This window comes from Mus musculus, chromosome X (genome assembly GCF_000001635.26).
Source record: "Mus musculus strain C57BL/6J chromosome X, GRCm38.p6 C57BL/6J".
Taxonomy (NCBI): domain Eukaryota; kingdom Metazoa; phylum Chordata; class Mammalia; order Rodentia; family Muridae; genus Mus; species Mus musculus.
This window is the reverse complement of record NC_000086.7, coordinates 100,318,965-100,332,751: the sequence shown is the minus strand read 5'-3', so window position 1 is coordinate 100,332,751 and position 13,787 is coordinate 100,318,965. Positions and strand designations below refer to the sequence as shown.

At 39.2% G+C, this 13,787-nt stretch overlaps 1 protein-coding gene and 1 pseudogene across 9 annotated transcripts in view; both read right to left on the bottom strand.

Moving 5' to 3' along the window:
• The window catches only part of Eda (ectodysplasin-A), a 425,155-nt gene that overhangs the window by 68,009 nt on the left and 343,359 nt on the right, over positions 1–13,787 (bottom strand). The gene's annotated exons all lie outside the window — the stretch shown is intronic.
• Gm14829 (predicted gene 14829) lies at positions 1,727–3,191 on the bottom strand (annotated as a pseudogene).

The following is a 13,787-nucleotide window of genomic DNA, read 5'->3' as shown; positions in this document are numbered from 1 at the left end:
CTAAACTACCCCTGTTAAGCAGATTCCTAAGAATAGAGAGAAGCCTATGACTGAAGGTGAAATGGATACATGTGATGTTTCCAAATCATTATGCTCCCCTCAGAAGCCTGTTTCATACCCACTGGGAGAAATGATCAGGTACTTTGTTGGAGATCAATACACTAAAACAGTGATTTTTAGTTCTGGTTTTATAGTATGCCTCTAGGTCTCTGATTTTTTTCCCCCAAAGGGTATTAAGAAAATCTTGCAACATTGATTTGGATTCACTGTACTTTTAGCATAAATACAAGCCAAATGGCATGTCTTTTGCTGAGGGGAGAGAAGATACGGTCAGGAAAATAAATCCAAACGAACAATAGAGTATTCTATTCTAGTGGTACAAACCACTGCTTTATCTCTATGATTGATCACACATAGACTTACAGCTTTCCATTGCATGTATAGTATCAGATAAAGTGAGAAGGAATAGCAAAAATGTTAACACTCCAATTCTAAGACCTTAGAGTGAATATATCTAGAAAACTCATTTAATTGTTAATATTGACAGTGTGTAGGAGCTGAGACTGGGTTGATGATTTCCTTGTGTTATAATACACGCTTTTCTAATGCTGAATTCTGTTTTAGAAGAAGCACATATTGCTATTGTAGTCATTAAAAGTTTCAATCAAGGCTTCAGAAGGCCCCAGATAAAGTACATTAGAGTTACTAAGTCCTCAAATATAAACTAAATAGATTTTAGCCAAAAATATCAGTGTATACATACAAAGAGCAGTGTTACAGAATTGTTATAAAGATTTGATATTCTTTATCCAAAATATGTAGGGACTAGAATGGCTTCACATTTTGGATCCTCTTTTCCTTCAGATTGTGGAACATCTTCATATATATAATAAAGTTGGGAATGGACAGAAGTCTAAATATAATATTCAATTATATTTCACATAAGCTTTATTCACAGTATCTAGCAGTAATTTTATATAATACCTTAAATAATTTTGTTAGTAAATAAAAATCAGATTTGAGGTGACTGATGACCCAAGTTCAGATCCCATATAAAAAAGCTGTGTGTGGCTGAGTGCGCTTGCAACCCCAACACTCTATGTGAGAAAGCTGGAGACAAGAAGATTTCTGGGGATTTTCTAGCTGCTTGCATAGCTCTGGTTCAGTGGAGATCTTGTCTGAAAGGAATAAGGTGGAGGAATGTCACAGAACAAAACATTCAAAATCCTTTTCTTGTCCCTACTTGGGCATGTAAACCTGAATACACATGTATGTATGCACTATACATAAATACAATATATACACACACAGTTGAAGTTTTCATACTTTCTTTTTACTGAGCAGCATATATTTAAAATACATTCATTTAACTATGGAATCAATGTAGATATATTAATTAGATAGTTTACATTGCTTTGGGGGGGTTTAAGCATGGGATATATTTTATATTTAAAGATCTTAATTCACACTGGCTTATATGTAGTAGTTAGTTTAAAAAATGCAATAAACCCTTGGGAACCAATCATTTAAAACAAAAGCTGGAATCTTGTCTCAACGTTTTATATTTAGTTTTCATCTCCTTTTTTTCAACACATTTTATTAGCTCCACTATAGGCCAGGGTTGTGCCTGGGAAGCAGATTTCAGGTATTATTCTTGGCTTCAGTCTGGTCTCTTCTCCATCTGTCTCTGTTTGAGGCCAGCCTCTTAGAAGAGCACCCTGACTCTTCCTTTCACCAGCCCCCTCTCAGCGTTATTATCTTTCTTCCTTCCAGGGACTGGGTAGCTCACAAAGGGGTGTGTTTGCCATCAGTAGAGCAGGGTTTGCTGTCCCCCTGGATGCTCTGAGACTTGGCCCCAGGTTTCTTCCCAGGCTGCTGGTTGCTGTGGCACTGCCACCTCAGGAGATCATTAGGTTATCCTCAGTGTTCTTGGCAAGGTGGTTGGGGGTGGTAGGGAGAAGTCTGATGTTCTTTAAGATCAAAGTTATCTTGGCCCTTCCAGAAGCCCTGAGCACAGTAGAGGTCTCCATCACAGCCAGCACCGTGCAGAGTAGCATCCTCATTACAGATACAGCACCAGGGGAGTTCTTCCTCAGCCTGGGGACCCTCAGTCTCTGCCTTGCAGGGTTGGGCCTGGGATCCTGGAGCTGGTTCCTCAGGAATGTTAAAGCCACTTGTCCCATCCAGGGCAGCTTCTTCAGTGAGCTGCTGTATGACTCTCTGGATGGCTGTCTCTTCATCCTCATCACTGTTTGGGTGTTGATCGTCCTGGAGGGTCACTCTGTTGTACATAACCAATCTTTTGGCAAGAGCCAGGATCTATTCCTGCCTGGTTGTTCTCCTCCTGTAGCTCAACTGCTGCCTCAGCTAGCAGCTTGTTCTTCTCTTCCTCCAGAGACCGGGTGGCCTGCCCCTGGGAATTTGTGTGCTGATTTCTTGTAGCTCCCTTGTTAAGGTCATTATGGAGGGGGAGGGGGCTGAGGCTCTTGGTTGCCAGCTTTCATCAATATCCACCTCAGCTGTCAACTGTGTTAGCAGATTCTGCATCTGCTGGCCTTGGGTCCTGATATCTGGTGCCTGGTGTGCCAGCCTCAAAGTGTGAAGAAGCAGGACTGTGCCCTGCAATGCTGCAAGCTGATCCTCCATCTCCTGTGTGGTAGGAATGGGGCCCTGGACTTCATCCTTCAGCGTGGCTAGCTGTGCCTCTATCTCTGCTTGTGAGGGTACTGACTTGGGCTTGTTTTCCGGCCAAATTCCTGCTAGGCACTCAGCAATGTCTTTGTCTTTGTGGGTCAGGCCTTGGCTCTAGGAAGTGCTGGGCTTCTTCTTGTCTTCCAAGGCTGCCACACACTTCTTATACTGAGGTGGCGATCACTTGGAGGATCCTCTGGTCAGGACTGTGTGGCACTGCTTGCAGACTTTCTGTTATGTGTTGCCAGTCTGGGGTAGCAGAACACTGAAGCTAAGAGAGTCCTTACAGAAGGCTTGGCCACAATTCTTACAGCCATACTCCTTGAAGAGGGTAAACTGGACAGCACAGCCGTAGCACCTGCTCTCCATAGCAGTTCTCAGCTCTGCAGAATCAGCAGGTTAGCCTCGTACCAGCATAGTGCAGGCCAGTCAGACCCTCAGGTCTTTCAGGTCAGCCCAGTCCCATATGCCCATCTGTGCTGTCCAGGGGTGGCCCAGCGACAGTTTTCATATCCTTAAAACTCTTTGTTCTTGGTGGCCTACTAAGCCATCTTTCTCTACTTGATTATATGTGGAGGTACTGGGAGGAGAAAAGAAGAGTTTGACTTTGGAGCATAAAAAGATAGAAAATTCTATTTTTTTCTATTTCAGAGTGCATTAAAGTGGAAGAGTATGGAGGCAATAATAAATACCTTAAGAACTAGGGCTTCACATAGCAAGTTCTAATGGAAAAAAAACATTGTGAATTAGGGCCTATTAGGTGGATCACCTCTAAGGAAATGATTCTGAAGAGTTCGTATAGGATCAGAAGGAAATAAAAGCAGTTCAAGGCTGAAGCCAAGGAGAGACCAGGCAGGTTCATATGGGGAATCCGAACTGAGATTTTTACAGGTTTTTGAAAATCAGTCTTCAAAAACCATTTTATTTCATTACCACAGTTAGCCAGCGAAGTATCAACATTATTGGCATTTTATGGCAAGTGAAGCCAAGAGATTAATAAACATGTTTAAGATTTCATGGGAATTGGGCTGCAAACCTGCAATGTGAATGCTAATTCTCAAATGAGAAACCAAAGTCCAGTTTACTGCTCCAATGACTTACAACTCCAGTATTAAAATGTGTTGTACTTTCTTACTAAAAATGTGTTAAAGGTTAATGATTTACTTTAAAATTGAAACACATATAATATTATTTCTATAATGGCATTCTGATAGGTTTTATGGAACAGGAATAAAAAGTATGTCTAGTTATGGGCAATGACTAGAAAAATGTACTAAAACCCCCAGAAGTATGGGAATGTTATTCAAGATGTTTATTATGCCAATAAAAGGTCAGTTGTCCCATCCTATACCTCAGAGAAGCAATACAAACAAGGGAGTTAGTGGAGAGAGTAAATATGGCATAATAGTATACACTGTAATATATTTCTTCATTTATGTTTAAAAGTGAAAAAGGAATATTGTGAATATTGTACAGTGTTGTCCTTTGGTTATGCCATTTGTTAACAACATTATTATTGTAGTATGATAAAAGAACTGGGTTCTTTCCAGCTTCTGGCTATTATAAATAAGGCTGTTATGAACATAGTGGTGCATGTGTCCTTATTACATGTTGGAGCATCTTCTGGGTATATGTCCAGGAGTGGTATTGCTGGATCCTCTGGTAGTATTATATCCAATTTTCTGATGAACTGCCAAACTGATTTACAGAGTGGCTGTACCAGCTTGCAAATCCCACCAGCAATGGAGGAGTGTTCCTCTTTCTCCACATCCTCGCCAACATCTGCTATCACCCGAATTTTTGATCTTAGCCATTCTGACTGGTGTGAGGTGGAATCTCAGGGTTGTTTTGATTTGCATTTCCCTGATGACTAATTCTTTAGGTGCTTCTCAGCCATTTGGTATTCCTCAGTTGAGAATTCCTTGCTTACCTCTGTACCCCATTTTCTAATAGGGTTATTTGGTTCTCTGGAGTTTAACTTCTTGAGTTCTTTGTATATATTGGATATTAGCCCTCTATTCAATAGACATAGGGTTGGTAAAGATCTTTTCCCAATCTGTTGGTTGCTGTTTTGACCTATTGACAGTGTCCTTTGCCTTACAGAAGCTTTGCAATTTTATGAGGTCCCATTTGTCAACTCTTGATCTTAGAGCATAAGCTATTCATGTGCTGTTCAGGAAAATTTTCCTCTGTGCCCATGTGCTCAAGGCTCTTCCCCACTTTCTTTTTTTTAAATCTAATTTTATTTGTAATTCATTTTTTACACTCCATATTCCTTTCCCTGCTCCTCCCCATCCACCCTCTAACTGCTTCACATCCCACACCTCCTTCCCCATCATGCCCCATAACTTTGGTACCTGGTGTCTGTCTAGAAACTTGTCCATTTCATCCAGGTTTTCCAGTTTTGTTGAGTATAGCCTTTTGTAAAAGGATCTGATCATATTTTGGATTTCTTCAGGATCTGTTGTTATGTGTCCCTTTTCATTTCTTATTTTGTTAATTAGGATGCTGTCCCTGTGCCCTCTAGTGAGTCTGGCTAAGGGTTTATCTATCTTGTTGACTTTCTCAAAGAACCAGCTCCTCATTTGGTTGATTCTTTGAATAGTTATTCTTGTTTCCACTTGGTTGATTTCGCCCCTAAGTTTGATTATTTCCTGCAGTCTACTCCTCTTGGGTGAATTTTCTTCCTTTTTTTCTAGAGCTTTTAGATGTGTTGTCAAACTGCTAGTGTGTGCTCTCTCTAGTTTCTTTTTGGAGGCACTCAGAGCTATGAGTTTCCCTCTTAGAAATCTTTTCATTGTGTATGTTGTGGCTTCATTTTCATTAAACTCTAAAAAGTCTTTAATTTCTTTCTTTATTCCTTCCTTGATCAAGGTATCATTGAGAAGAGTGTTGTTCAGTTTCCACGTGAATGTTGGCTTTCTATTATTTATTTTGTTATTGAAGATCAGCCTTAGTCCATGGTGATCTGATAGGATGCATGGGACAATTTCAATATTTTTGTATCTGTTGAGGCCTGTTTTGTGACCAATTATATGGTCAATTTTGAAGAAGGTACCATGAAGTGCTGAGAAGAAGGTATATCCTTTTGTTTTAGGATAAAAGGTTCTATAGATATTTGTTAAATCCATTTGTTTCATAACTTCTGTTAGTTTCACTCTGTCTCTGTTTAGTTTCTGTTTCCATGATCTGTCTATTGATGAAAGTGGTGTTTTGAAGTCTCCCACTATTATTGTGTGAGGTGCAATGTGTGGTTTGAGCTTTACTAAAGTTTCTTTAATGAATGTGGCTGCCCTTGCATTTGGGGCATAGATATTCAGAATTGAGAGTTCCTCTTGAAAGATTTTACCTTTGATGAGTATGAAGTGCCCCTCCTTGTCTTTTTTGATAACTTTGGTTTGGAAGTCAATTTTATTATATATTAGAATGGCTACTTCAGCTTGTTTCTTCAGACCATTTGCTTGGAAAATTGTTTTCCAGCCTTTCATTCTGAGGCAATATTTGTCTTTTTCTCTGAGATGGGTTTCCTGTAAGCAGCAAAATGTTGGGTCCTCTTTGTGTAGCCAGTCTGTTAGTGTATGTCTTTTTATTGGGGAATTGAGTCCATTAATATTAAGAGATATTAAGGAAAAGTAATTATTGCTTCCTGTTATTTTTTGTTGTTAGAGTTGGCATTCTGTTTTTGTGGCTGTCTTCTTTTAGGTTTGTTGAAGGATTACCTTCTTGCTTTTTCTAGGGCATGGCTTCCATCCTTGTATTGTTTTTTTTTTCTGTTATTATCCTTTGAAGGGCTGGATTCATGGAAAGATAATGTGTGAATTTGGTTTTGTTGTGGAATACTTTGGTTTCTCCATCTATGGTAATTGAAAGTTTGGTTGGGTATAGTAGCCTGGGTAGCATTTGTGTTCTCTTAGTGTCTGTATAACATCTGTCCAGGCTCTTCTGGCTTTCATAGTCTCTGGTGAAAAGTCTGGTGTAATTCTGATAGACCTGCCTTTATATGTTATTTGACCCTTCTCCCTTACTGTGTTTAATATTCTATCTTTATTTATTGCATTTGTTGTTCTGATTATTATGTGTCAGGAGGAATTTCTTTTCTGGCCCAGTCTATTTGGAGTTCTGTAGGCTTCTTGTATGTTCATGGGCATCTCTTTCTTTAGGTTTGGGAAGTTTTCTTCTATAATTTTGTTGAAGATGTTTGCTGGCCCTTTGAGTTGAAAGTCTTCATTCTCATCTACTCCTATTATCCGTAGGTTTGGTCTTCTCATTGTGTCCTGGATTTCCTGGATGTTTTGAGTTAGGATCTTTTTGCATTTTGCATTTTCTTTGTTGTGCTGATGTTCTCTATGGAATATTCTGCACCTGAGATTCTCTCTTCCATCTCTTGTATTCTGTTGCTGATGCTCGTATATATGGTTCCAGATTTCTTTCCTAGGATTTCTATCTCTAGTGTTGCCTCACTTTGGGTTTTCTTTATTGTGTCTACTTCCCTTTTTAGGTCTAGTATGGTTTTGTTCATTTCCATCACCTATTTGGATATGTTTTCCTGTTTTTCTTTAAGGACTTCTACCTGTTTGGTTGTGTTTTCCTGTTTTTCTTTAAGGACTTGTAACTCTTTAGCTGTGTTCTCCTGTATTTTTTTAAGTGAGTTATTAAAGTCCTTCTTGATGTCCTCTACCATCATCATGAGATATGCTTTTAAATCCCGGCCTAGGTTTTTGGATGTGTTGGGGTGCCCAGGACTGGGCGAGGTGGGAGTGCTGTGTTCTGATGATGGTGAGTGGTCTTTGTTTCTGTTAGTAAGATTCTTATGTTTGCCTTTCACCATCTGGTAATCTCTGGAGTTAGTTGTTATAGTTGTCTCTCGTTAGAGCTTGTTCCTCCTGTGATTATGTTAGCCTCTATTAGCAGACCTGTGTAGCTAGATCTCTCCTGAGTTTCAGTGGTTAGAGCACTCTCTGCAGTCAAGCTCTCCTCTTGCAGGGAAGGTGCACAGATATCTGGCGTTCAGACCTGCCTCCTGGCAGAAGATGAAGGCCCAAAACAGGGCCTGTCCCAGAAGCTGTTAGCTTCTGTAGTCTACACTCTCACCTGCGCAGACTAGTCTCAGAGGGATCTGGGAGCCAAGGTGGCTCCCCCAGGTGCTCCAGCAAAGACCTCCTGGGCATGGTGGACACCTCTCCTCTGGCAGGGAAGCTGCCCGAATGTCTGGAGCCCAAAATGGGGTCTGCCTCAGAATCTGTGTGGCTTCTGCCTATCCCAGAAGATGTTAGCTTCTGTAGTTCACACTCTCACCTGCATAGACTAGTCTCAGAGGGATCCGGTAGCCAAGGTGGCTCCCCCAGGTGCTCCAACAAAGCCCTTTACATATACATGTAAAGCATATTCTGATTACCGATTATCTTCTCCCTCTATCCTGATTTAACTTGTTCCTATCCTGTCAGTTTTCCTACAATGATACCATTTGTTTTGTTCTGGGAATCCTTTAGTTTAACCATATCTTTGTGTGACCATTGGATTGGAATCATGAGATGGAACACAGTTGAAGTCACTGATTCCTCCTCTCCTTGAATTTATTTGTAGCATCTAGTTCATCAGTGAGGGCTAGGGCCACCCATAGTCTCCTTTCCATCCATGTCAGTCTATTGATGGGTCCATTCTTATGCAGACCCTGTATAGGTATCTGCAACTGCTGTGACTTTGTGATTGCAATGTCTGTGTGTTGACAATGTAGCTTATTTTTAAAAGATGAAATATATCTGAAATTCAAAGAGAGAATCAAATTTCTGTATTTACAATAACTGAACATCCTTTCAGGAGATACTATGAGGTTATCATGAGAAACATATTCTGTTCCCATTTCCTTTTAAAGAAGTCATATTTCTAAGCAGATTAGGATCAGAATGTAGCAAATTACCAAGTCAGTTTTCTTCCTGCTCTTCTAGCAAAATATAAGATAACAATGTGCAGAATTTCATCTGTAAAGATGACACTATGCACTATGCACTTTCTGGCACCAGGCCAGGCCCATGATTTGTTTTGCTACAAGGAGAACAGGTATGTATGAAGCCACTTTCTTCTAGAATACCACTTGACAAAGCACAGGCTGGTTAGACCCCTGGCTTAATATGTAGAGAATTCCGTGTGGTTGGACCCATAAACAACTGCCCTAATAAATTACAGCACTAGGTCACTAAAGAAGTGGTAGAATGCAGACAAGATTCAGAAAGCTATAGCAAAGCTTCCTTAGTACTTTGCCATTTCAAAAGCTCTGACTATGTTTGTGAACATGTAAATTATATAAGATCTATCTCTTCTAAGTTGAGAGTCCTGAACAACAAATGAAGTAGGATTAACTGTTGCTTCTAAATTATAGAATAGCTCTAATCGTATTTCCCTTTTCTGTAGGTTGGCACGTAGAAGATCAAAGGTGAACACTGTTGCCAACAATAACCATTGTACACAGCTCAAATCTTCTATTTAGTAACATGGAAATTTTTGCTTCACCTTGCTAGTGTTTACATATCAAGTGTATGGAGAATAGAGGAAAGGAATAGTGAGGTAAAGACAATACCAAGGTAATTTGGGATTAAAACACCATTTTTTTAAACAAATTATAATGGGTATTTAAAAGCACCCTTGGTTGTTTGGGGCTCTTGTTTTTCTTCTCTGTTCAGTAGTTATATTTTTCATTGGTGTTTATTTCAAGCCCCTAAGAGTCCAAAAGAAGCAAACACAGGGAATCCTTAGCCTTTGAACTTGGTACTTCATTTGCTAGAAATACATGGAAAAGAAAGAACAAAATAATAACCTGAAATTTATTAAATACCTACTATGTGAAAAGCACTATGTAACCATAGTATTTTCTTCATCATCTGGTTTCATCCTGAACCTTTATGTTCCAACTTCTCTATTAAAACCATTGTCACCAATGTTGTCAACATCTTTCTCATTGAATTCAGCTGGATGAAGCATACACTTTCCACTGGGTTTCCTAAATTGTTAAGATAAAGTCAGAGCTGCTAACAGCTATTTTTGCTATTCCAGAGATAAAACATGTCTAAAGGAGGCATAGAAGAAAAAGTCCTAATGACATCACCTATGCCCCAAGGTTAAGTAATGTTCAAAGCTATCTGCATTGAGGTCTTCAATAAACCCTCCTTTATTTCATATATATATATGTATACACACACACACACACACACACACACACACACACACACACACATACACACCAGTTTAGACCAACACTCACTTGGAACTAATGGAGTCCTAATACTAAGGATCTCTATATCTATGCTTTCAGCCTGCATATATTTCCTGAGCTTAAGATGCATATCTCAGACTGCTTATAGTTGTCTCTTTAATTTCCCAAAGGTGCCTGTAGCTCCAACCTGTCTAAAACCACACATATTCTTCCCTTGATCACTATCTCACTGAACACTACAACAGCTTGCCAGAAACCTGGCTTCCTTGACATCATTGTCTTCTTTCAATCACACAACCAATCTTTAATGTTTCCAATTACTAAGTAATCTGCCTGCTAGTCTCCATTTCTGCTCTCTTTTTTTTTTTTTTTGGGCATCAGATTTCATTACGGATGGTTGTGAGCCACCATGTGGTTGCTGGGATTTGAACTCAGGATCTTTGGAAGAGCAGTCGGCGCTCTTAACCACTGAGCCATCTTGCCAGCCCTCTGCTCTTCTAATTTATTCACCCTCGGTCCTTTTGGTGGTGATATAGCTTTCTCTGTTTTGTTTGTGCCCATTTCAGTCCATTTTCTCCCTTCTTTATCAATTTTTAATTAATTTTCCATAGCATTGTAGTATTTATGCTCATTGTAATTGAAATAACACAGAACTACATAAATAGTAACTTCACAGTCTATTCCATTTCTACTCAAACCCTTTCAATCTGAAATTATCAGTATTTTGTTTGATGTTGCTTCTTTCTATGACTGTTTTTGTGCAAACATTTTGATGGATTAAAAGATCCTCCCCCCCTTTTTTTTCTGAAGATGGAAACATACACATCACTCTGGAATTTGCTCTTTTAAAAAGTCCAGTAGTAGAAAGAACATTGTCAGTCCTTCAGATCTACATATAGTTTCATAATTGTCCAACAGCCAATAGCATGGCTATATATCATAATGTAATCATTTACTAATTTATTTTAGTTGTTAAAATGATTCCTCCTTTTGGTGCTTCAATATCCTTGTATTCAAGACCTGTGTACTAGTATTCCCATTTTTGTAGGATGCACCTAACCATGAGTTCTAGGCCAAAAGTATTCTGATATTTAATTTGATTAATATACAAAGTGATTGAAGCAACCTATATTTTCTCTACCAAAACATGCTTTCTATTTCTTAATTAGTATATGTTATTATGTTATGATAATGTTGCCAGACTGTTTAGTTCTGGGGAGAAAAGTGGCATGCTATGCATGTTTTATTTTTAAATTGAAATTTTATTTATTATTTATTTTAAATTTGTTAGAAATGTAAGCTAAAAATGAAAAGATACAAAAAATGGACATTAAGTTAGCTTCCTCTGACATGTGTTGCAAAAACTTGATTTTCTTGATAAGAAACTCTTTTTTCTTTTTTTTAAATTAGGTATTTTCCTCATTTACATTTCCAATGCTATCCCAAAAGTCCCCCATACCCTCCCACCCACTCCCCTACCCACCCACTCCCACTTTTTGGCCCTGGCGTTCCCCTGTATGGGGGCATATAAAGTTTGCAAGTCCAATGGGCCTCTATTTCCAGTGATGGCCGACTAGGCCATCTTTTGATACATATGCAGCTAGAGTCATGAGCTCCGGGGTACTGGTTAGTTCATAATGTTGTTCCACTTATAGGGCTGCAGATCCCTTTAGCTCCTTGGGTACTTTCTCTAGCTCCTCCATTGGGGGCCCTGTGATCCATCCAATAGCTGACTGTGAGCATCCACTTAAGTATTTGCTAGGCCCCGGCATAGTCTCACAACAGACAGCTATATCTGGGTCCTTTCAGCAAAATCTTGCTAGTGTATGCAATGGTGTCATCGTTTGGAGGCTAATTATGGGCTGGATCCCTGGATATGGCAGTCTCTAGATGGTCTGTCCTTTTGTCGATGAGAAACTCTTTATGTCCCAGATTTTCACATTTAAACCAGCTTCTCAGTAATGGACATTTAGGTGATTTTCAGTCCTATGATATTACAAATAGTACAGCAAAGACGATCTTTTTTGAGAAATGATCTTCCATGTGTGAGTATATCTAGAAATAGATCTATTAGACCTGCTGGATCAGATTATGTGCATTTAGTATTTAAAGACACAAGTCATATAATCTATTCTTGGCATTGATCATGTGATTCTCCATTGCCTTTAGGAGTTTCTGAGCTCCATAAAATGGATTCCAGAGTCCTGAATGATCTAGTCATATCAGACAGCTCATTTATCATCACTTCCCCTTTGGATCTATACTGTACTCACACAAACTTCCTATTCCCTTTTAAAGAGATAGGGCTGGTTTAATTTTTGGTAATTTTATACACAAGCATTACACGTACATCACTCCTGTTCCCTCTTCTCCCCTTCAGCTCCTCCCCTTCAGATTTATGATCTCTTCTTTACTATCACTACATATGTACACATATGAATGTATGTATATATGTATATATGCACATTTATATATCCTGTTGAGTGCATTTAGCTTTGCTTGTATGTGCATGTGTCTAGTCTAAGAAGTCCACCCAAACAATATAAGTTATTGCCATTTTTCTTGCTTGACTCTCAGAATTTGAAGCTAAGGCCAAATTACTAAAGAAAAGACACACTTTAAACTTGGACTTGGAGGAATCAAGCGGAAACTGACCTTAAAGCCGTTTGCCTGAGAAGCAGCTTTCATAGTATTGAGGTGTTATGCAAGCTGCCAATGGAGAAAAGCAAATAATGATCCCACCCATCTGTGCAGCTTATAAAGCACTATGACTGGACTTACAAACTGCCCACAATGGTAAAACAGTGGAACTTTTATCTTGGGGATTAAGACCTGTTCATCATAAGGGAGTTCATGCCTAGTAATATAAACTTAGCCAACTACTCATAGCTGGAAAAAAATCACAGATTCAGAACTTATTCCTACCAGTTTCCTAAACCAATATAGTTTCTTACTGTTTTCTAAATGCCTATCCTTATACCCACAAATAAGTATAGCTCTTGCCTCTTATCAAAGAAGTTTCCTTTTGCAACTAATGAAGACTACTACAGACATATAAACTGGAAATTTCATAGAATAAGTAACTGCAGGTTTCCCAACCCCAGCTGTTACATCTGTAATGCAACCCCTAAACCTAAAGCTCAGGGAAAATCATGGAAGAGATGGCTGGAAAAATTGTAAGAGGCAGAGCCCAGGGCACTTGTTGCTAGGTAACGCAGTTATGAACTCTCAACAATATGGCTGTCCCAACAAGACCAGCATAATGACATGTAAATGCCAACAGAGGAAATTTCACATGGTTCCACATCTAGATGAGGAGCTACAATAGGCCAATGACTGCTGAGAGAGAGGGGGGGGAGGAGAGAGAGAGAGAGAGAGAGAGAGAGAGAGAGAGAGAGAGAGAGAGAGAGAGAGAGAGAGAGAGAGAGAGAGAACTGGTTGCTTCTAGTGACAAACTCCCACAAAGGTTGTCCAATATCCAAATTAGGGAACGATACAACAAAGAATAAAAACTACTGGCTAATATCCCTGATGAACATCATTCTAAAAATCTTCAATAACATACTTGTAAACTGCACATAGGCACATATCAAAAAGACTACCTATCATAACCAAGTTGTTTATCCCAGAGATTCAGGGATGGTTCAATATGCATCAATAAATATAATAAATCATGTAAGTGAATTTAAAGACAAAAACTACCTGATCATCTTAGTAAGTGCAGAAACAGCCTTTGACAAAATCCAACATGTCTTCATGATAAAAGTCCCAGAGAAGGTAGAATTGGAGGGAACATATCTCAGCACAATAGATGCTACATGTGACAGCCACAGCCAACATCATCTTTCCAGTTCCTTAAATGATTCAAGTTCCCTGCTTACTCAAGGCT